At 41.3% G+C, this 24,375-nt stretch overlaps 1 protein-coding gene across 10 annotated transcripts in view; it reads right to left on the bottom strand.

Annotated features, from left to right (window-relative positions):
- The window catches only part of CERS3 (ceramide synthase 3), a 123,082-nt gene extending 108,272 nt beyond the window's left edge, over positions 1 to 14,810 (bottom strand). For 6 of the 10 annotated variants that reach the window (XM_025437927.3, XM_025437928.3, XM_025437926.3 and 3 more), the window contains exons 1-3: positions 14,728 to 14,810; positions 13,999 to 14,140; positions 2,911 to 3,172 (exon numbers count right to left, since the gene is read on the bottom strand). The gene's annotated coding sequence lies outside the window, so the exon portion shown is untranslated. The remainder of the gene's footprint in view (positions 1 to 2,910; positions 3,173 to 13,998; positions 14,141 to 14,727) is intronic. The other 4 variants (XM_025437929.3, XM_025437930.3, XM_025437934.3 and 1 more) reach the window with 2 other exon arrangements.
- Positions 14,811 to 24,375: the final 9,565 nt, after the last annotated feature.

Raw genomic sequence — 24,375 nt, 5'->3', positions numbered from 1 at the left:
GCAGACGCTCAACCACTGAGCCACCCAGGCGTCTCTATGCAGCTATTTCTAAGAGAAGGGAGACCTGCATTTGATTCCAAAGGGAGCTTTCCTATATTCCTCTATCTGTCTGCTATAATCTAAACAATTCATCAGGATCTAAAATTAGGGACAGGTTGCCAAAACACCATTCTTGTTGCCAACTAGCCCATCTTATGCACTTGACTATAGGCTTTTAGGCAGTAAATAAGTCAATCGCTTTTGTCCAAATCCACCTTTATAAAGGTATATTATCTCCAGTCCAGTCTTTGGACTACATCCCTAAATTTACATTGGGGAGGCCTTGGAAAGCCCAGGGCTGTTGTACAGATGGCCTGGAGCCCAAGGTAAATGAATGGCTGCCATACTACACTCTATTTTATGCGACCTTGGAGCCAGACCCTCCTCCCATGCACAGCCTGTCAGCGATGCCTTGAGGGCCTAAGAAAACTCAAATGAACTGTGTGTGTGTGTGTGTGTGTGTGTGTGAAGGCATGAATAGAAACATATCTTTCCTATAACTCTGCAATGATTAGCACAATAAACTGATCCTTGCAAAAGAGGTATCTGATGTTCTTGCTTTTTGCCTGATTTCACTATGCTTTGGGGGACTCCTAACCTAAGATGTTAACTGCTATGTTTCAGAGGCTGTGTCAAGGCCAGATCAGCTCCACTATGGAGGATCTCAATAATCTTAACCTGATTTTCTTTTTTTTTTTTTTTTTAATTTCAGGGTTTTTTAATTTAAATTCAATTTGCCAACATATAGTGTAACACCCAGTGCTCATCCCATCAAGTGTCCTCCTCAGTGCCCGTCATCCAGTTACCCCATCCCCCAACCCACCTCCCCTTTTGCAACCCGTTGTTTGTTTCCCAGAGTTAGGAGTCTCTCATGGTTTGTCTCCCTCTCTATTTTTTCCCACTCAGTTCCCCTCCTTTCCCTTATAATCCCTTTTACTATTTCTTATATTCCACATATGAGTAAAACCATATGACTGTCTTTTTTCTGATTGACTTGTTTCACTCGTATAATACCCTCCAGTTCCTGATTTTCAAAGAAAGTCAGTGACAGCTATGATAGAATAAACAAATTTGCCCATGTGGGCAGTCTTGTCTCCCTCCTTCACTGATGTTACCCCTGAGCCCAGAACAGGATCTAGCACACCAAAAGCATCAGTAAATAATTGGAGGTTTATCTGGAATTATTGGAATACTATTTATCCAAAGCCTACCATTTATCAGTCATGCAGAAGGCATTTTGCATACCCTGTTTTTCTATTCCTTCTAACAAATAACCCTGTGTGGTGGACGTTATATTAGCTTATAAATAAAGAAACTGAGGTTTGAAAAATTTCACTGACCTACTGAATAACACAAATAGTAGGCAGAAAGCAGGAATTCAAATTTAGATCTGTCTGCCTTTCTAGCCAATATTCTGTCCACCACACCATGTTTTCACCCTAAAAGGAACAAATTATAGACTGACTTTTGGTCTTTTGCTATAAGATACCAAGTTAGCATATTTACATATTATCATGGGTTTAGAAACCCCTCCATGTGACAAGGACTCTGAAGAGCTGATGGGATGGGATGGGAATATAGAAGGCTCCAAACACATATTTCTTTGTGCAGAAAGACAACAGAGTTTGGACCTTGTCACTTCCCTGCCATGCCACTATACCTTTCATTAAAATGAAATGTTCTCATCTGAAAACTGCATAACATAATTCTATCTCACTGAATTAAATGGGCAATGCATTTATGCAGAGCAAGGACTCAATAAATGTAGATTATTACTACCCTAGAATTATGTAGATTATTACCAACCCAGAATTATCTTCAAACTTATGTCAACCAACTCAATTGTTTTTAGAAAAGGCAGAAATATTTTTAAAGGGAAGACTATGCACATATTACCTATTTTCCCCATAAAGAATTTGCCCCTTTATCCAGCAAATTCACTGATGAAATTTTAAGTGGAAACCCCCTTTCTTTAAAAAAAAAAAAAAAAAGGGGTAGGGGAAGAGGCATGAAAAGTTGCTGTTTAAAAAAAAAAGTTGCTGTTTAGTCAGAACCGTCACTCATGGTATAAAAGGCACTTGAATAATAGGGATTTATGAATAAATTAATATGCATCATCTGGTGAATCCCAAAAGTTTCCTTCTCTTGCCCTGTGTAAGGCTTTTCAGGAAATAAAATTGCCTAAGAGAACATCCTTGCTAACACGTACACAACTAGTGTTGTGTTCTTTTCTAACTAAGAAAAGAAAGGTTTTATTACATTTCTCTACCTAAGGCTGGTAGTTGTAGAACTAATCAGCTAATGTCTTCTGGATACAGTGTGGAGACTCTCTTGCTCAAAAGAGAGCTACCATAGAAAAGTTTGCCACTCTGTGAGGCAAGCAAGTCTTGCCTTGTTCCAAATTTAAGACATTCTGACATGGTCTGAAATGGCCTTAGCCATGCTACCCTGGAAATTTGTGGTCACCCTTTCCATTTTTCTTTCCTCATAAATCGGGCTGTGCTGACTGAGTGCTCAGCATCAGATTCTGCAGGCTGAACAATCCTTCCTGTCCCTACAATGAATCCACGTAAATTTGCCAAAGAGCAAGTGCTATAGGGCAGAGGAGTTGGACCTCAGCATTGGCTCTCCACGACTGAATACTTCTGAGGTAAAACTCATCAAGCAATGGGCTTCAAATCTCTCTTTTCTGAGTCTCTTTCTGAACAGCAGGCCAAAAATGAGCATTCTGAACGTCTCTCTCTCTCTGTCTCTCTGTCTCTCTCTGTCTCTCTCTCTCTCTCTCTCTCACACACACACACACACACACAGAGTCAGGGCCGACATGGTTTGAGAGTTCTCAAATGGCAACATCAGCGAAATCGTGCTTACCTTCCAGAAACTTCAGTCCACAATAGATGCCCCTTGCCTGTGAAGAGCAGTCAGAGCCAGATTTCCAGCGTTCCAGTCAGCCTTGTTCTTGTCAGAGAGCAACACATCTCATCTCTGCGTAAGCTCTCAAATTCTTTCAGCGACCCACCCTCTAAAGTTGCAGGTCTAGATTTCTGACTGAGGGCGATCAGTGACGTGAGGCAAAGCTACTGGATGGCACTTTCTGGTTCTTCCTGATGGGATGTGGCTTCCTGTTTCACCACTTGGGAGAGGAGAAAACTGGAATTCAGTCAGACCCAGGATTACAAAGGCATTAGTTGCCTCATCGCTGTTGGTTCTGGTGCACACAGTCATTAGTCAACAACTGAACAAGATGGTCTTACTGTTTGTACTGAAAGGAAGGGGTTTATGCGGTGGAGAGAAACCTGAAACACTATAGTGTGACAAGCCCACACTATTGCCCAAGGCGAGCGGGTCTGACAGCTATGGCATGTTCTAGAAGCCTGTGAGTGTTGGTGGGGATTTGTGCTAACTGAATCACCACCAGCAGCACCAGCACCACCAGCACCATCAATACGCCCCAAAACACATCCACTAGGGAGCACCAGTCCACAGAAAGGTGACTTCTCTGACTGTTTCCTGGCACCTGGGGTGGGGGTGATTCACTTTTTGGGGAACCATATAATGCCTCCCCAATAAAAATCTGGCCACCTTTTTCTTTTAGAAGAGTCAGAGGTAATTTTCTTTGTTTTTATTTATGTCAACCTCAAAGAACAGACCTTACAGACAATGGAAGACAAACCTGTTAGTAGCAGGATACTAACAGTCATTGGTCTGTCTGCTTGAGGCACTTCCAACTTCAAAGGCAAGTTTCCCTACATTTACAGTGTTTATTTGAGAAGGGAGACCTTTGGGGGCCGTTTTCACTTTCTCTTGCCTGCAGATGAAACAACTCCGGGTGTGGACTCTTTAAGGTGCCCTGACGAGCAAGGAAGCTTCAGCAAGTTGGTTCTTGTACCCCTTGGAGCCAAAACTCACCTCCCAGGCGGTTTGGGCAGCGCCGCCCACTCTGAGGGCCTGATTCGAGGCCCTTCCCATCTGTCTACTTCAGCTGCTGAGAGGTATCTTTCTTCTCCTGTCAGCTAATCGATGACAGCAAATTAAAAATTGACCAGAAGCAGAGAAGGGGAAAGGCCAGTCTCAGACTCCAAGGCTTCTCGGGTTTCACTGAATTCAGTTCAAAGAAGGATTGGTAAAGGCCCACTCACCAGACACTCGTTCAACTTTCTTCTTGGCCTGTTTTTTTCTTCCCAGACTTTCTTTTTGCTCTGAAGGGGTTCAGAAGATTTAGAGCTCATCTGGCAGGAGGGCTGAACGCCCAGCAGAGTGGTCACTAAGTGAGGCAGGTTGTAGTTCAGATTCTCATTGCATCCTGCCAGGTGACTATGTAGAATTGCCTGGTCTTCCTGACCCCGTGCTACTCCCTTTCTTGGTTCATCCTTCTCCAACTGCCACCTAACTTACCTTCCTCTTTAAAATTGTTTTTCTTGGGGCACCTGGGTGGCTCTCTGGTTGAGCTTCTGCCTTCAGCTCAGGTCATTATCCCAAGGTCCTGGGATGGAGGCCCACATCAGGCTCCCTACAGGAAGCCTGCTTCTCCCTCTGCCTGTGTCTCTGCCTCTCTCTCTGTGTGTGTCTCATGAATAAATAAATAAAATCTTTTTAAAAAGTAATATTGTTTTTCTCTATCGTGTCTCTCTTCCCTGATGATAAAGCTATACCAGTCACTTTTTTTCTGATAAGATTCCTTAGCACAGGAGACACCTGGTTCCTGGTTGCAACCTACATAGCTCAATACCTCCTCCATAATCAAAAGAATCCCATTATCATAAGCTGCACTGAGTCAGTGTCAAGGTGTAGTCCCTTGTTCCTTGAGCTACAGAGGCAAAAATTAACCTGTTGCACAATTGATGCAATAGTGTGCAAGAGCCAGGGGGATGGAAGTGAGGAATTCTGATGGTTTGTGAGTTGTGACCTACACATAAGCCCAGTGTATCTGTGCACGACCCCTCTGCAGAAGACACATCAATACAAATACGGTTCTTTTGAAGACTGCTAAGGTCCTGCCTTTTCCCTTTTCTCTTTCTCACTTGTACCTCATGATTGATAACTTTATCAGTTCACTGCTAACAGAAGAGAACCCAGGGAAGCATGATAGAGCAAGAGGCCTGTGTGGGTGTCATTTTGTCTAGGTAATACTTAACTGTCTTATTTTATGAGAAAAGTTTAGAAGCGAGTTAAGGCATTAAATCTGTTGTGTATTTTAAATCATTATTAGTAGAGGTTGTTTATTAAATCTCAATGGTTCATTGCATTTTTAAAAGTGAACATCACACCTCTGACAAAGGTAAGCAGTTAAACCCAATATTAGGGGACAAGATTTGTGGGAAGCAGAAAGGGCTGCATTACAAAACCCAAGGAATTTTACCCACAATACAGGAGAGAGGAAGAAAAGCAGTGAGAACCCTATACAAAGCCAGTCAAGATTCTGGAGAGCTGAGTGCCTGGGTGGCTCAGTGCTTCAGCGTCTGCCTTTGGCTCAGGGCATGATCTTGGGGTCCTGGGATCAAGTTCCACATCGGGCTCCCCACAGGGAGCCTGCTTCTCCCTCTGCCTATGTCTCCGCCTCTCTTCTGGTGTCTCTCATGAATAAACAATATCTTTAAAAATAAAAATAAAGATTATAAAGAGCCCCTGAAGAACTCACAAGAGAAAAATAGTGGAAGCAGGACACAGGAAAATGGCTTCAGAGCCACAGCAGGAAGCATGGATCTAGAAACTGTGTCCAGAGCTTTGCTAGCCAGAAGCAGAGGGCACATAAGGTGTAGACACAGAGGAAAGGGGAGTGGGACAGTTTCTGATATTCTAAGTGGCATGTTATGTTGCAAGCCTTAAGCTAACTCTCTAGAGAAGAAAATGTAAGTTTGATGGAATTGATCTGCTTTTACCTCAAAGGAAAGAATCCCTTCCAAGAATCTTAATGAATACAGTTTGGGCCATATTGATCTTAGCCTACTGAGTCCAATGTGGCGGAGGGGGGTGGCTTATGAATAAAAACTGTGTTTTCTTATAATGTTTCATCTTATCATTTTCACAGACTTTCCAAATACAAAAGTTTTCTCATAGAAATGTTAAGTCAAAATGCTACCAAACTGCATTCTCTAAATAGGTGTGTGGAGAAACTCCCATGGGATATAACAAAACAAGCCAAAGTCTTCACAAATGCCTGGAATGTGAAGACTACATCTTCTTGACATAAAAATCTCCCCAGATGATTTGCCTGAATCCCCACAATGGATTATAGATTACAGACACACCTCAGAGTGTGTTCCAGACCACTGCAATAAAGTGAACATCTCAATAAAGCTAGGCAAGGAATTTTTTGGCTTCCCAGTGCATATAAAATTTATCTTTCTACTATACTATAGTATATTAAATGTGCAAAGCATTATATCTTTAAAAATGTGTATATACCTTAACTTAAAAATACTTTATTGCTAAACATATTCTAACCAACACTGGAGCTTTCAACTAGTCCTAATCTTTTTGCTGGTAGAAGGTCTTATCTTGATGTCAATGACTGCTGACTTATCAGAGTGGTGGCTGTGAAGGTTGGCATGACTGTGTCAATTTCTTAAAATAAGACAACAGTGAAGTTTGCCACGTTGATTGACTCTTCCCTTCATGAACCATTTCTTTAGCAGGTGATGCTGCTTGATAGCATTTTTACCCACAGTAGAACTTCTTTCAAAATTGGAGTCAATCCTCTCAAAACCTGCTATTGCTTTATCAACTAAGTTTATTTCACATTCTAAATCCTTGGTCATCATTTCAACAGTCTTCACAGAATCTTCACCAGGAGTAGATTCCACCTAAGGAAACCACTTTCTTTGCTTATTCCTAAAAAAATAATTCTTCATACATTTAAGTTTGATCAGGATGGCAGCAGCTCAGGCTCATCTTCAGCCTCCACTTCTAATTCTAGTTCTCCTGCTCTTTCCACCACATCTCTAGTTATTTCCTCCACTGAGGTCTTGAATTCCTTGAAGCTACCCATGAGAATTGGAATCAACTTGTTCCAAACTCCTGTTTGCGTTGATTCTTTGACCTCTTCCTGTGAGTCACAAATGTTCTTAGTGCCACATAGAATGATGAATCCTTTCCAGTAGGTTTTCAGTTTATTTTGCTTAGATCCAGCAGAGTAATCACTACCTGTGGCAGCCAGAGCCTTATGAAATGTGTTTCTTAAGTAATAAGACTTGAAATCACTCCTTGATCCATTGGCCACAGAATGACTGTTGTGATAGCAGGCATGAAAACAACATTAATCTTAGTGTCTATCTCCCCTCAGAGCTCTTGGGTGACCAGGTACATTGTCAACCCGCAGGAACATTTTGAAAGGAATCTTCTCTTCTGAGCAGCAAGTCTCAACAGTAGACTTAAAATAGTCTGTAAGCCATGTTGTAAACAGATGTGGTGTTATCCAGGCTTTGTTGTTCCCTTTATAGAGCATAGGCAGAGTAGATTTAGCATAATTCTTAAGGCCCTTGGATTTTCGAAATAACAAGTGCTCCCCCAAACTTCACCTCAAGTTAAACTCACCAGGTGCATTAGCCCCTAATAAGAGTTGGCCTGTCTTTTGAAGCTTTGAAAACAGGTATTGACTTTTCCTCTCTACTTTGAAAATCCTAGCTGGCATCTTCTTCCAATAGCAGGCTGGTTCGTCTACATTGACAATCTACTGTCACCTTCATGAATTATCCTAGCTAGATCTTCTGGTTAATAGGCTGCAGCTTCTACATCAGCACTTATTGCTTCATCTTGCACATTGATGTTATGAGAGCAGCTTCATTCCTTAAATCTCATGTACCCACCTCTGCTGGCTTCAAACTTTTCATTTGCAGCTTCCTCACCTCTCTCAGCCTTCACAGAATAGAAGAGAGTCAGAACCTGGCTCTAGATTAGGTGTGGCTTAAAGGAATGTGTGGCTGGTTTGATTTTCTATCCAGACCACTAAGACTTACTCCACATGAGCAATAAAACTTTCGCTTTTTATCATTTGTGTGTTCACTGGAATAGCACTTTTAATTTCCTCTAAGAACTTCTCCTTTGTATTCACAGCTTGGTTAACTGACACCAGAGGCCTAGCTTTCAGCCCATCTTAGCTTTTGACTCACCTTCCTCACTAAGTTTAATCATTTCTAGCTTTTGATTTAAAGTGAGAGACATGTGGCTCTTCCTTTCACTTAAACACTTAGAAGCCATTGTAGAGTTATTGACTGGCCTAAATTCATTATCGTTGTGCCTCAGGAATAGGAAGACCCAAGGAGAGGGATAGAGGTGGGGGAGCAGCCCACTGGGGGAACGCTCAGAACACATACATCTATTGGTCAAGTTTGTTGTCTTACGATTACAACAGTAACATCAAAAATCACTGATCACAGATTACCGTAATAGATATAATTTAATTATAATGAAAAAGTATGAAATACTGTGAGAATTACTAAAGCATGACAGAGACACAAAGTAAACAATGCTGTTAGGAAAATGGTACTGATAGACTTCCTTGATGGCTCGACGCAAGGTTGCCACAAACTTTCAATTCATAAAAAAAAAAAAAAAGCATTGTCTGTGAAACACAATAAAGTGAAGTCATACAGGTCTTCCTGCATAGCACCTGAACAGAATCTCCTTTACCTCCCATCCACCAGGTTCCACACTCTCCTTGGCCCAGCATCACAAGTTTTTCTGGGAGATAATTTGAGAGAAAGTGAGGAAATTGAAGAGCAGATCATCAGAACTAAGGGTTTTCATACATTCATACTTGAGTATCCCCTATCCCTCTCTGTTTTGTGTCTGAAAGCTCCTTCCCCTCCTGCTCTATGTCTGCTTATATCTCAATCATCACCCTCTGACATATGTAACCTCTTATTGCCTTTATGACCTATCTCCCGAATTACAATGTCAGCACCATGAGGGCTGGGACTTTTGTCTGCCTTGTTCACTGCTGAATCCTCAGGAGTCAGAATAATTCTTCACACAGAGTCTATGTTCTGTGTTGGGAGGGCACATCTTTGATTGTGTCTTTTCCTATCTACCACATTGTGTTCAAAGGTAATTCATTGGGCTTCCTCAGAACTTAGAAGTGGGTATTGGGTGTCATGAAGATGGCTGGTTCTATTCTGAGTTAGTTAGGAGAAGGGGAGATTTTTCCCTCAAAGATTTAGATCTGTCACATACTGAGTATTTGAAGCAAAGTGTTTTTAGAATCCATCTGGCACGTACTCTGGGAAGGCCATGGAGCTGTATGACAGCCAGATCACACATTGTCGTTTGAGTTGGCTCTCAACAACCTTTTGGTCCACAGCCCTCACTAAGAGATAGCCAGAAGGTCTGTGCATATGGCTCCTGGCCCTGGGTGTGGCTGAGGGTGATGGGGGCAGGCCACATCTCAACTCGCCTCTTCCAGAAAGCTTTTGTTGCTAAACCCTTGTCCCACTTTGTGCTATGTGATCTTATGCTTATTGGCTATGTGACTCCAGGCAAGTCACCTAACTTTTCAGTCCTGTGAGTTTCTCACATGCAAAATGAAGAGAATAACAGCAATACCTCAGAGTTGTAGAAACATTAAATGAGTTAATATACATAAAAGCACTTAGGAGAGTACCTGGCATATCGGAAGAAGCCCTCTGAGACATATCTCATCAGCTATGATGATAATTATAATTACTATTACTAATTTATTTTATCTATGAGCTTTACTCCTGTGTTGCTTTGTAATAGACTTTATATCATGCATTTGGTCTTAGTTTCTCCAGTTAAATCTTGGAGTAAAAGTCTCTCAGTAGCACCCATTACTACTTTCTGAACATAGTATTTATTCATTAACTCATTCATCAAGTATTTTATTGGGCTCATACTATGTGCCAGGGTCATTGTATCTTTTGAAGGAGCTGAGGATCTCAAGAATAAAAACATAGCATGATTGCCCAAACTAATATAGACACACATTCATATAGATGAGCATAAGTATTCACAAACCTACTGTACAGAGTGCAGAGGGAAATCTACATATGTGTATGCAGTGTGTGTATATTTATATGCTCTGTATAGGTATAAATTGGGACGATAGAGGAGATGGACTCCCAGACAATTCACTATTCCAACATGCAAGCAGGCATAGCCATGGATTTTAAGTGAGGAGCTAAGACTACATAATATGGCATCAGGAAGCAGGCAGAAGTGGCAGATAAAGTTTTCATCCCCAGAACTAATCCCACAACTGTCTCAGTCTGTGAAGGTAGAATGTGGTAGCTTTAACATCTGTGCTCCCTGTATCCAGCATTGTGTTGGGCATCAGAGTAACTACTCCATGTACTTTGAATATACTTATATGGGCTGCATCAGCACTTACGTAGGTAGGAAGCTCTGGGAGTTAAGACGGAGATGAATGTCTCAGTAAATGCCTGGGCTGTCAATACCATGTTATGCGTGACAAGGTAATGGAAAACAAAATGCCCCTTATCCATCCAGCTGTCATTCATTCAGTACGTGTACTTATACAAGGTGCTTGACATACAGGTGTCATACAAGGTGGAGACAATGTCTCTGATCTCAAGGAGATTGCCATATATCTTTGCCCTTTTACTCTGGTCTCTCTCCTATCCTATACCCTAGATGCCACCTGCCAACAAGGAATCAGGCACCTCTCTTCAGCTTATCAAGTCTTGTGTATGATTTTTTAAAAAGCCAGACTAACTTTCATGAAGTCACCAGCTAAGACTCCTTCCCAAAAACAAGACTCTCCCCCAATCTGCCTGCTTAATAAAAGACTGGTTATTCCATAGGGCACTAGAAACACAGCCAGGCTTGAGGTTGAGTGTTGACCGTCTGTGGGATCGTGGCTATTAAACCGGCTTGGTCACTCTTTGGTCATTTCCAGACTCTCTTTGGTGGAGTTCTAAACCAAATATATTTCCCCTCATCAGTTGCTTTTGTGCCACCAAAGTACTCACAGTGATCAGAACATCCCAGTGGAACTAAGTATGGTATTGAGATCCCAATCTGGGTGGGGGGAGGGGGGGTGGTTCCTTTTCGTTTCCAATCCCTCAGGTAGAGCTGTCCTCCTGCATGCTATTACCAAGTAATGTCGAAACACGGCCTTTATTAAACTATTTCCTTGCTCTACAATTTATGGCTTCCTTATGCTGGTACATTCAATCTAAACTATAACTGCCTATTTCCTAAGCTCCCCTCCAAAATGTGATCCCCATCTAGCCTGTCCCACTTTTGCACTTCATTGTACCCCAATACAGTAAGCTCCTGGGCTAAGCCCGTGGCTATGTTCATGCTGCTCACTCTGATCTTTGCTCATGCCCACCTATGGTCTGTCCACATCCTAGACCCAACCATTTCCTCTGGGAGATTCTGCCTCTCAAATCAACTTGAATCACCTTTCTCTTCCTCGAGCCCTTACACTTATCCATACATGCCATCAGCCTCACTTTACGTGCAGTGCATTCTCTACCAGCATAGCACAAAACACTTCCATAATACAACCTGATCAATGTTTGTGTATGTACACACACATACACAGGCAGGTGTGTGTCTTGTCTCTGATATGAGTTATAAACACCCTATGAACCCAGATAGCCTAGAAACACTACCAGGTTCAGAGGACACTCACAATAAATATTAGTTAAGGCTCTGTTAACACTCCTTCCTCTTATATTTTAAGCTATATGTTAAAAGGCCGCTCTTCCTCCTTCAATGGTATTTTCATTTCTTCAACAACTACTTATTGAGCACCTCCTACGTGCCCGAAAATAGGGAAATCACAGTGAACAAGGCAGCTATGATCCCTGCTTCCCTGAATGTCAGCAGCCCTTTGCTCTCCTTCTGTGGGAGACAGTCCCTAGGTCCACTGCGCTATGCAGCGAGTGCTGGGGACTAACACTTTGGAAGACCCTAGAAGGATATGAGCAAAATACCACACACAATGTTGACTATAAAGCATCCTTCCCTGCCTTCTCCTGAGACCTCACATCAGGAAAAAAAAAAAACACTTTTTTTTAACCTCTTTTACATTACACTGGTTTTGAATTCGAAACTCAAATGTCCCATAGCATATTTCACTATTGGGTGTTGTCTGAAAGTGTTCAATAATGTAGGATGACTTCTGTTCACTTACACAACGGATGTCTTATAACAGAGATACACCTGCTAAATATTAGTGTCTCTTTAAAGAAACCAGGTATAAAAGTTGAGTTTTACTAACAACTAATAATACGTATCACCGAATGTTTACCTGAATAATTTATAATGTTCATCCATTCACATGTTTATGGAGCTCCTATCATAGCAGTTATGACACCAGTAAGCAGGGTCACAACAAAAATAGTTTGCTTGACCATTTTAAACTGTCTGCAGGGCCCATTTGCAAAACAGAATACTAGCCATTTATAATTAAATATCTGGCATGAACTTTAGAGGATAAATTGTACACAGGGAAATTATCCGCAACAACTCTAGTCCAAACTTTTCATTACTTAAATCCTTAAAATCAAAATCAACCAACCAACCAACCATTCAACAAACAGATGCAAATACAAAATATGAAAATAATTATCCTAATAAGCATGAAGGGCTTCAGATTTCAGTTAAAATACTATGTTTTCAAAGTTGAAAAGAAAACCATCTAACTGTCAGTAGCAATCAATACCCCGGTAGCCTCAGATATGCTCTGTATCAAGGTCCTAAGTTTTCAGAGACAGTAGCAGAGTAACTAGAACAGACCAGAAAACTCTTGGACTGTTGAACTTCATTACTGCGTTTCAGCAGGGACAATGTAAAGCAAAGATCCTCATATGGTCACATGTGTAATAGAAGAATGTATAAATCATGCATAATTTCATAGTAACGATGGCTTGTGGCTGCCATAATCGGTGACCACCAGAGGGACTGAGCCCATATACTGAAGCAATTTAGCTGTTCCATTCCTTACATATCAGCAATGATCTACACTAATGATCAGATACCCAGGTACATGCCATGCTAATACCATGTAAAGTAAACATAAAACACAGAGCTAATTAGGACAGAAATACCATATGACTCTTCTACAATTCCAATCATTGTTATTAAGATAGGTTATGACTACTGCAGGGGTACTTTCTGTATATGTAACATATTTATCCTGATCTAAACCAGTAACTCAATTTTTAAAATATAATCCACAATACATACCTTTTATATTATGACCTAATATAAATATACATACAAATATATATAACTGAAACCAAAGTTTCACAAAACAATACTTATCCATATCATTTGTGATGTACTCTATTGTCTATTCTAGTCTAATCTTGACTCTTCAAAAAATTCCAGTCTGGACCTATTCATCTGGTTTACTGACCCATTAATGGATGATGGAGCACAATTTATAGGGTTCAAATAACCTAATTGGATTGCTTTACCCTTCCTACAATTCAATATACGACTTTTTTCTCATTCCAGTTAAAGACACTTTCTGATGAGATAAAAGAAAAACTGGCATGTGCATCAAACTTCAGAGGTGATTTCAGACTCCAAACTATGACTACACGGAAGAGGGTTCTTTTACAGAGTCTAAGCAAATGCTGGGAACCTTGATAAATTTTCTTGAATTTTAGAGTAAGTAAAAGCATATTTTCAGTATTTTTTTAAAGTAGGGATAATAACTTTTACCCGACAAAAAGAGAGTCTACTCAAAGAGGTTTCCTGGCCAGTGGTACAAAGGCCACAGCAGCTTGTGAATCGAGTCTAGGCTCTCAAATCCATTTCTGGACAGTCTCTGGGACTCCCTGCTGAGCCCCCTACCACAGAGAACTACAGTAATCTGGGCTAGATCTCTCTTCACCTGGGTGGGGTTAATATCCAGAAAAGATGGGGCCTACCCAGCGATTCACAAAGACTCACAAAGGCAAAGATGGGGAACAGCTTGATGCTCTAGCTCTGGGATGTGCCTGACTTTGCAAGGCCCAGTACCTGTGGGTTACAGCAAAGGGGAGGCAGCTCAGCCCAGGATTCCGCCTCAGTCTGTGCGCGGACAGGAACAGGGCCTCACCCTGTGAGGGGACAGGCACCCAAGTCACGGCTTTGCTGCAGGGTGACAGGGTCAGACCTTCGCCTGAGTGGGAATAGAGACAAGGCCTTGGTCTAGGTGGGGACCGGGACACAGCTTCAGGCTACATGGGGATATGGACCTGGGACAAAGCCTGGGTGGACTCAGGGACCCAGGGAACCACCTCAGCCTGCAGGGGTTGGGGGGTGGGACAGGGACAGGGGCAGGGCTTCAGGCTGCAGGGGACAGAGACAAGGGCCTTAGCCTGCAGGGGGACAGGGACAGAGTCTCTGCCTGCGGGAGTACAGGGACCCAGGGCACAACCTTGGCCTGTGGGGGGTTGGGAACAGGGGCAGGGCCTTAGCCTTCATGGGGACAGGGACAGGGCCTCAGCCTGTGGGGCACGGGGACCCAGGGCATGGCCTCGGCCTGTGTGGGGACAGGGGCCGGGCTAGGCCTGAGCGGAGACAGGGGCCGAGACAGGGGCCGAGACACCCCCTCGGCCTGCGGGGGCACAGGGGCCGGGGACGAGGCCGAGGCGGGTCGGGGACGCCGGCACTGGCCACGCAGCACTGACTCCCGCACCGCGGGGTCTGCGGGTCCCGCGTACACCCCCACCGGCACGGCCTGGCAGCCTCATCCCTCCCCCGCACCTTTCTCCTCTGCTCAGAGGCCGAGACTTGAGTGCGCCCAGCCCGGCCGGGGCAGCGCAGCGGTGCATCCTGGGACCAGGACCCCTCCAGGCCTGGGGGCGGGGCGGGGGGAGCCCCAGCGCAGGCCGCCCGAAGAGTGCACGGGAATGACAGCAGCTTCCTTTATTAGTGTGTGTGTGTGTGTGTTTTATTGGAGTTGGATTTGCGAACACACAGTATAACACCCAGGGCTCATCCCGTCAAGCTTCCTGCGCAGGTGCAGGTGCAGGTGCTGGGGGCACGGCAGGCACTGTCCCTGACCTTGCAACACAGACTGTAACACGGGCTAAGGAACCGGCCCGAGCTGCCGCGCTAGTACATAGCACGGCTGGGATTCCAACCTGGCTTTTTTGTAACTCCAAACACGGCGCCCTTCTTCCTGCACTACAACCTCCCCAGAGGGTAAGTAACATTGTAATTGGTCTACAGACTCCTCACAACTTCCCAGTGCGGGGAGAGGCAGCTGGAAGCAGTTCTAGAATAATTCTTAAGTCTAGGTAGGCAGTGATCTCATTACAAGGATGATTGAACAGAGATAGATCAATACAAAGACTATAGCTAAAAAGGAGCAGTGAAAAATCTCCAACAAAAGAGGAAGAATATTATTTCTTTGAATATTTGATTAAAATATAAATGTGTGAAAATCATTTATAGAGGAGATAGTATAGTGTAGTAGTTAGGAAAACAAGCTTTGGAACCAGACAGCCCGGATTCAAATTATTGACTCTTCAATTTAATGACTTTGGGGTATATGACCTCAGGTTTTTTAATGCTTCTTATAGCTTTTTAAAATGCTAATTTCCTCATAAGTAAAATGAGGATAATAACTCCTCCTTGCAGGGGTCTTAAGGATTGTGTGATATAAAGTCTACAAAATGTTTAGTATAATATCTGGTAAAAATAAGTATTCAGAAAATGATAGCTATTTTTGCTATTTCTCTGCACAAAAAAAATAAGTGATGTATGTTCTTAGTAATAAGCAACTTTATTATTAGGTTTTATTAAGTTTTAAGTCTTAATATGTTTTCCATGACATAAAAGTGAAAAGGCATCAAAGAGAGCTCAGGAAGAGATAAAATTGCAAGCAAGGAGTTGAGATACGAGCAGAGATGGATGAAAGATTTCAAGGAAATAGAAAAATAATCACAGATTTAACACCTGCTTTGGAGGTGATGATGGGGTGAACTGACGTTGGAGAAAAGCAAATCAGGTATAAAGAAGTAAAGAGTTCAGACATTCTCCCAGAGTACACAGAAGAACAAAGATCAAAGTGCTAAGAGAGGAAGATAAGCATGAGGGAAAAAGCAGAAACTCCATCTACAAATGATTACTTAAAGAACATCTGAGATGGTATAAACGACTCATGTTCTAGGTAAGAGTACTCAAAAGAGAACCACATCTAGATATAATTTCAGGACATTTTTGCATTTCAAGGACAAGAAATTATTTGGGATGTACCATTTGAAAATCACAGTTAACCTAAAAATAACCCGTTGAGGATGGTCTCACCTGTCTCCTCCAGAACAACAGGAATAGAAAAATGGATCACTAAATTCTGTCCCTGAAACTAATAATACAGTATGCTAACTAAATTGAATTTAAATTAAAAAGTAAAGAAAATAAACTCTTTGAAACTAAAACATAAAAAAATAAACAACAATGGAGCAAAATGGCAACCATTTAAGAAAAAATTGCAACACAAAAACTGTTCCCAAACAACTTGTCATTTAGTCAACAAAGGAATGGCGACTGAAAGACACATTTTGATATTCAAGCTTTCAGAAAATATACCCCTCTTCCTAGGAAGGTTGCTGAGAGGCACACTCCCAGTCATGCTTTCTGGAAACTTTACCAGAGAGGAATCAAAATTAAGATTAGCTCATTGGATACACTGTGAATCAAGAGGAAAGAAGAGTTAAGACTAAGTTATCAATATAATAATAGTGATAAATATAATAATAATAAAATGGGATGGAAAAAGCAAAATTAAAATTTGGAGAAGATACATAATGTACAAATTTATTGGGAATGGTGATGTGGTTTATGAATTCAGATAACATTAGCAACAGCTGGAGAGGTGAAGGGGGCAAGCAAATGAACATTAATGAAATGTTGCATGAATGAAATCTATACTTTTGGCTTCTGTATTGGCTTTGATGACTAGAAAAAGGAATCTTCAAACATGTTTTTGGAAAGCATAAAAAGATAATGTTTTGTATAGTTAAAAGAAGTAGGTATGTTTTCTAAATAACTACAAGACATAAATACAAATTAACAATCCATATGCAACCCAAGAGAAAACAAAGAAAACATCAAGAAAGGATAAACTAAAATGTCAACTATGTAAGTTATGACATGAAAAATCACCTGGAAGGTTAAAACTAAAAAGAAGTATGTATGTTATACTTCAATAAAAAGGAGTAACTTTGGGATTCCTGGGTGGCGCAGCGGTTTAGCGCCTGCCTTTGGCCCAGGGCGTGATCCTGGAGACCCGGGATCGAATCCCACATCGGGCTCCCGGTGCATGGAGCCTGCTTCTCCCTCTGCCTGTGTCTCTGCCTCTCTCTCTCTCTCTCTGTGTGTGACTATCATAAATAAATAAAAATTTTTAAAAATGTTAAAAAAGGAGTAACTTTGATTATTAAAAAGGAAAAACTTTTTGATTATGTTTTTATTATAAAATCTATTATCTGTTGCTTATATAGTTGACTCTTGAAAAATGTGGGGGCTGAGGTGCTGACTTCTATGCCGTGGAAAATCCATGTATAACTTTTGGTGCCCCCAAAACTTAACTACGAGTAGCCTACTGTTGACCAGAAGCCTCACTGATATCATAAACAGCTAGCTAACACATATTTTGTATGTTCTGTGTATTATAGATTGTATTCTTATAATAAAGTAGGCTAGAGAAAGGAAATGTTACTAAGAAAACTGTACAGATGAGAAAATATATTCACAGGACTGTATTTATAAAAAAAATCCAACTATAAGTGGACTTGTGCAGTTCAAACCTGTATTGTTCAAGGGTCAACAGTACATGATCAGACCAAAGAAATAATTCCAAAAGTTTTTTTTAAAGATTTTATTAATTTATTCATGAGAGACATGGAGAAATAGGTAGATAGAGGGAGAAGTAGGCTTCTGGTTGGGGACTCATGTAGAACTTGATCTTAGGACCCCAGGATCACGAGCTGAGCCAAAGGCAGATGCTCAATCACTGAGCCACCCAGATGCCCCACATTCCAAAAGATTTACTTTAGAAGTCACAAAATAAAGGTGGGAACCTTAGACCTTAGTCTTGAATGGTCCTGATGCACTTTTCTTTAGATACCACAGTGATTTTTCTCACAGCTGGTTCATAGCTCAAGTAGCACAGTCCGGGTAGACAGTGTAGCTGCATCAGAGTTCCAGCATCATCTGTTCCACATATCACTATTCCAAATAGCACACTACTGTATTTGTGAGTCCAGCCTCCCACAGAGGATATGTCACCACTGACCTATAACAACTGCAGTGACGCATCTTCACTGAAGATGGGCCTTTGCCATACCCCCACAAGACTATTAAAGAATAAAATAAACAGTGCTATTAATTTGCATTTTACAATGCTATTAAAAGAACTGCTTCTGATGGAATCCCAATGGCTTCTTCTTTCTCCATACCAGTCTAGGAAGTACAGAGTACTGTTCAAGATCCATTTCCAGGGGATCCCTGGGTGGCTCAGCGGTTTGGCGCCTGCCTTTGGCCCAGGGCGCGATCCTGGAGTCCCGGGATCGAGTCCTGCATCGGGCTCCCTGCAAGGAGCCTGCTTCTCTCTCTGCCTGTGTCTCTGCCTCCGCCTCTGTCTCTCTCTCTCTGTGTCTATCATAAATAAATAAATCTTTAAAAAAGAATCCATTTCCAAATCTCCATCTGAAGGTGTGCTGACATTCTTTTTTTGCCCATATGGATCTTTGAGAGAATTGGGTTATTTATGATTACTCTCAAATGTTACTTTGATTCTACTCTTAGTTTGTAACAAAACTCACCCATAGGGTAGAAAATCTGTTACCAGTTAATTTTATTTTCCAGTTACACTTACCTTCCCATCCATGTCATCATTCAAATCATTCCTATGCATATCAAAAGTGACACACAATTAAGAGGGCATAAGCCATATTCAAGCAAAAGATGCCATATGACATCAAAAGTGGTTTATTTGTCCACAATCTAGTAAGGAAAATATCCTTATTTCACCAAAAAAAAAAAAAAAAAAAAAAAAGCAAAATCAGGAAGGATTTTGTAAGACAATTTACAAGAAAACTGACAGTCAAAATTCCAATCGTTTTTTACACAAGAAAGCTATACTACTCTTTTGTTTTGTGTTCAGAAATGAACAAACAGAAACACCCAGCAATTTAGTGATAGAAAACATACTTTTCTCTTCTTAGCAAATAAAAATAGTTTAGCTTCCAGGAAACTGGCCAGTCCTTATTACAATTTATTGAACACCTTTAAAAAAAAGGCATAGGCAATAATAAATGTGCTGCTGGTGTGTCCATTTTATGGGACTCGAGAGAGAAATGTGTCTGACAGAAGGCCTAAAACATTTAAAAAACACAAGTGCTGACATGATGCCACAAACAATCCCAAGCGCCAGTCCTAGGAGACCTCTTCAAAGTAAATGCATGTTTGAAACAATGGTTTGGGATGCCTGGGTGGCTCAGTGGTTGAGCATCTGCCTTTGGTTCAGGTCATGATCAGTCCAGGGATCGAGTCCCACAACAGGCTTCCTGTGAGGAGCCTGCTTCTCCCTCTGCCTGTGTCTCTGCCTCTCTCTGTGTGTCTCTCATGAATAAATAAATAAAATCTTAAAAAAACAAACAAACAACCAAAAACAACTCTGGCTTTCAGTGATTAGGTAGACTCTTGTCTTAAACCAAACTAAAAATACCTGAACCTTTCTCACCAGGAAGGAAATAATACCCTGATCACATGCCATTTCTCAGTTCTTTTACATACCAAAAGATTGTATTTTCTTTTAAAACAAAGCAAAAGTTCCCAAAATGAAAAATGCAAGCAATAACTGACTGTACACAAACATGTCTTTTACCCAGTGTCAGAAGTAACTGTAATATAGTTTGGTCAGACTACTTGGTAAAGTTCAGTGTCAATGGAAAATTTAGAAAAGGATCACTGCTTTTCCCAAATCTTAAAAAAATATCCTAGGGAGTTTTGTAATTAGGAGCAGATAAACGGTGTTAGCTGTAAAGGCTGCATTGTTCAGCTCTATCATCCTTACAATAATCAGAAAAACTTAAAATTGGTTTGCTAGTAGGGGTTATGATAATAACCAGGAAAGGCATTTTATCAAACAGTTTTCAAGGAGCCATTACAATAGAGCAAGACAACTCTACAGACTGTCATCAGTGACAAGACCAATTAAAGTTCAGTATTTAGGTCAAGTTTCCCAACGCCAGAAGCAGTCGAAGCCCGAGAAGAGGTGGGAAGAGTAGCAGCAGGTCAGACCAGAGCCTGAGGAGGCGCTTGGTGACTAGAACAGGACTTTTGGGGATGGTGTTCAAATTATTGTTGACTTGGGATGGTGTGCTTTTCAGCCTATCACTTCAAAGATACCATGAAAAAATCCCACTGTTCAGAAGGTAGAGAACACAAATATGTTGAACCACTGTCCTTGGGGTTTCTCCTCCCTCCTCTCCTGTGCATACTTGGTTCGACTAAGATTGCTCTCTCAGACTTAACCAACAGCCTCCTAAGGAAGAGTCAAAGCACCCGGTGGCTTCTTCTCAGAAATACTCAACTGCATATGCATTGTCCATCTCAAAGCCCTGCCTAACACCTCAGGGTTTCCTAGGAGTGTTTCTTGCTCTCTTGTCCTTGTCCTTTCACTTTCCTTCTTCTGTCAAGCCTTTTCTTCCTCCTCTCTCTAGTCTCAGGATGATCATGTCTTGCTCCATGACTCTCATCAGACCTCTATGCAACTGCCTCCCGTGTTTGCTAAAGCACCCATGGGCAGCAGCAGCTTTAGCCACATGAATGAAAAAATGGCACCTGTTTCAGGCTGATCCTCTGTTCCCTTTTCAAAATTTATATATATATTTTTCTTTTCAGTTATATATGCATACATTAAGACACAAAGTCTTTTAGTTCTGAAAATTTTTCTTGTACTTGTCCTGTTGCTGTACTTTCTAGATTGCTTCAACTTAGACTACATTTCCATTGTTTTTCATTTCTGCTATCATGTTGTTTATTTATACACTTTTTTATGTAATATGTTTTACAATCATTTATCTCTGGGAATGTTCATGGATTAACTTCCTCCCCTATGTATCTAGTTTGTTTTGGCCTCTCTTTCATGTTAGAGACTTTCCCCAAATGCCTGATGATCCTTGGCTATTCACTCATACTTGAGTTGGGCATTTAAATGTCCATCAGAAGGTCTATGCACATGGGTGTGGTTTGTGACTGTGGGCTTCAGAGTGGGTGACTCGGTGAGAAATTTCTTTGGGGAAGCTTCCAATGCATCTTTGGATCTTTTTTTCTTGAGTTGATCAGATTCCTCAGAAGGATATCTGTTCTCTTGGGGGAGAAGGCTGGGGACAGAGTGGATCTCAATATGCAGTGTCTAATTAATCCCCTTTTCAGTGTGATATGCCTATACTCAGATATGCCTGGTGTTCCCCAAGTCCCAAGGCCCTGTTTTACTCCTCTGGGAAGTAAGCCTCTCATGTACCTGAGTACCCTTGGTTCACAGTATAGTATTTGATACTCCTTAAGTCTTCAGGGGGATCCACCTGGTAACCAGGATGCTTCTCAACTTTTTTCCATTGCAGCTAAGAATTTAGTTTTCCTAGATCTACTGAGTCAGTCCTTGTATCTTATTGCTCCTGATTTTGGCCCCTTTATTCTAGTGTCGTAGTGAGTCTCTGTAGGAAGAGAGCTGGATGCAGGTGCTTAGCCAGGACCATACTGCCTCTTCTCCATCTCCACTGCCCTTCTAGTGGGCAGTGGGCTTCTGCAGAACTCTTTTCAATCTTGCTGCTTGTCTGCCTAGCCACTATATTGCTACCAAAATCACTTTTTTCCAAACAGAAAACCAGTCATTTACTCAAAAACCTCATTAGCTCTCCATTGTCTATAAAACAGTCAAAACTGCTTAGCAAAGCACCAAGCGTTCTGGATGATCTGACCCCCACATCCCTTTTTGGCATGACTTATCATGGAGAAGAGGATGAAAAGACATTGGAACCAGACTGCCTGGATCCATTCTCTGGGCTCTGCTGCTTTGCCAGGTGAGTGATCTTGGTCAAGTTACTTAATCTCATCTGTGAAATAGGTATTATAATAGTACCTGCCTTCCAACATTACGGTGAGGATTATTAGAGCACTTACCACAGTGGCTGGCACACAGCAAGTATCATGGGAGAGTTAAAGGTAAGCCTCTGCACACCTGTCTCCTCTGGGAGATGATCAAGTCCTTGGAAAGGGCTCTATCCCATTTAGTCAACATCTGTGGGATGCTTATAATGGGACAGACATGATACTATCCACTAGGAATTACGTAAAAAGAGCTTGGCCCGTGAAAACTGATTAACAATTAAAATATAAAGTGACAAATGCTACAGTACAGGAAAGAGCACAGTGAAGAGAATACAAAGCACGTAAGACCTAATGGTTCAGAACAGTGTGGGGGAGGCTTCACAGGCCCAACATTTATGATGGGGTTTGAGGAATGAATATGTAAGACAAGAGGTTGTGATGCTGACAGTGGGTGGGGGGGAGGGGGCAAAACAACAGATGAGGCTGGAGAAGCCGGTTGGGGCCAATTGCACAAGGCCCTGCATAACCTGTTTAAGTCTGTATTTTGTTTCAACCGGTTTGTCAATTTCACCATCCTTGCATGTTGGGAGTGCCAAAGACAATTTGGAGGTGTTAAAAGTATTTTGTTACTAATAATACTTGAAGGCCAGCTATCTGGCAATTATTTAAAAAATAAATTCGAACCCACTCCCTCAAAATGATCAAGAAGCCAGAAATAGAAGAGCACATATCCTATGATTCCATCTATATAAAGATAAAACCAGGCAAAATCAGTCTATGGTGTCTATGGTTTGGGATAATTGCCTTTACAGTCGATAGTGGTCAGAAGGGGATCCAGGCAGGACTTCTGGGGTGTCAGTGGTTTCTTGATGTGGTTATTGGTTCCAAAGGTATGTTCTTTATGAAAATCCACCAAGCTGTATACTTCTACGCATACTTTGTTTTAATCTATTCTTAGTTAAAACAATAAATTAGATTCACTTGGGATACATGGAGGTGTTTGCTTGAAGAAGAGGTGAAGTTGGGATTCATCCTGCAAGTATCACTAGCTTGGTGTTCCTTTACAGACTAACTCAAAAGAGCTCTTCGATATTCTGAATGGCCAAGGATAGCCATCAGTCACCTTCACCACTAGTAGGGCTTCATGAGTGTGTGACAAATTGACTTATACCCAAGGGTCAGAGACTGAAATGCCAGCACTCATACGTTTACCTATGGCCCTTGCCCTCATTTTCAATATAACAAAGGATTGATGGTTCCTATGAACCTTATGGAGAAACATAGCTCAAAACCACATCTGTATAAGCATGGCTTTTAAGGCATTCAACATGTATGTACCCTTAGGAGCATAAAGAATCATGTTTTTTGTTTTTTGTTTTTTTTTCTTAAAAGAACTTATTTTCACTACATTTAAAAAAATCTATGTAACCACTTAAAAACAAATAAATAAAAGGGTAAAAAACAATATAGAAGGTCAAATTTTCTACTTTAGATCTGTTTCCCAAGGCAACCACTATTAGGACTCTCTTATATACCTGTCCTCCTTTTCTTAAACAAATGGGAGCCCGTAATATTCACTTTTGCCTTCTACTGTAGATGTAAACATGGATATAACTCATTCTTTCTAAAGTATTCTATTAAGTATATATATTATCTTATTTAACCAGATATTTGTCTTTTGCTTTTACAATGTGCATTGAATATCCCTGATAATAACCTCTTTAATGTGTTTCTTGAATTATGTAGAAACTGCCCCAATGTATACCAACTCTATTACCAAACTTTTTGAGCTCTGCATTTCTATTTGGTTAATGATAGCATCTCATTACTTAGTTAGCAATTCTCTATTTAGTTTCATTTCCACCTGAATGAGTACTGACCTGTCCTTTTTTTTTTATTTTAAAGATTATTTATTTATTCATGAGAGACATAGAGAGAGGCAGTCACAGGCAGAGGGAGAAGAAGGCTCCCTGCAGGGAGCCTGATGTGGGACTTGATCCTAGGATCTAGGGATCATTTCCTGAGCTTAAGGCAGAGGCTCGACCACTGAACCACGCAGGCATCCCAGTATTGACTTGTTCTTATGACCACAGCCTTACTGCCTCCCCTCAAAAAGACAGAATAGAATTATATTAGGCATGGAGCCTACTTATGCAGGGCTTGAACTCACAACCCTGAGATCAAGACCTGAGCTCAGATCAAGAGTTAGATGCTTAACTGACCAAGCCACCCAGGTGCCCATTACAACAATTTTAAATAGGAAAATTACCTGGTGATTAAAATTTTGTT

This window comes from Canis lupus, chromosome 3, assembly GCF_003254725.2.
Source record: "Canis lupus dingo isolate Sandy chromosome 3, ASM325472v2, whole genome shotgun sequence".
Lineage (NCBI taxonomy): Eukaryota > Metazoa > Chordata > Mammalia > Carnivora > Canidae > Canis > Canis lupus.
The sequence above is the reverse complement of the archived record's forward strand: the minus strand, read 5'-3'. Positions and strand labels throughout refer to the sequence as shown.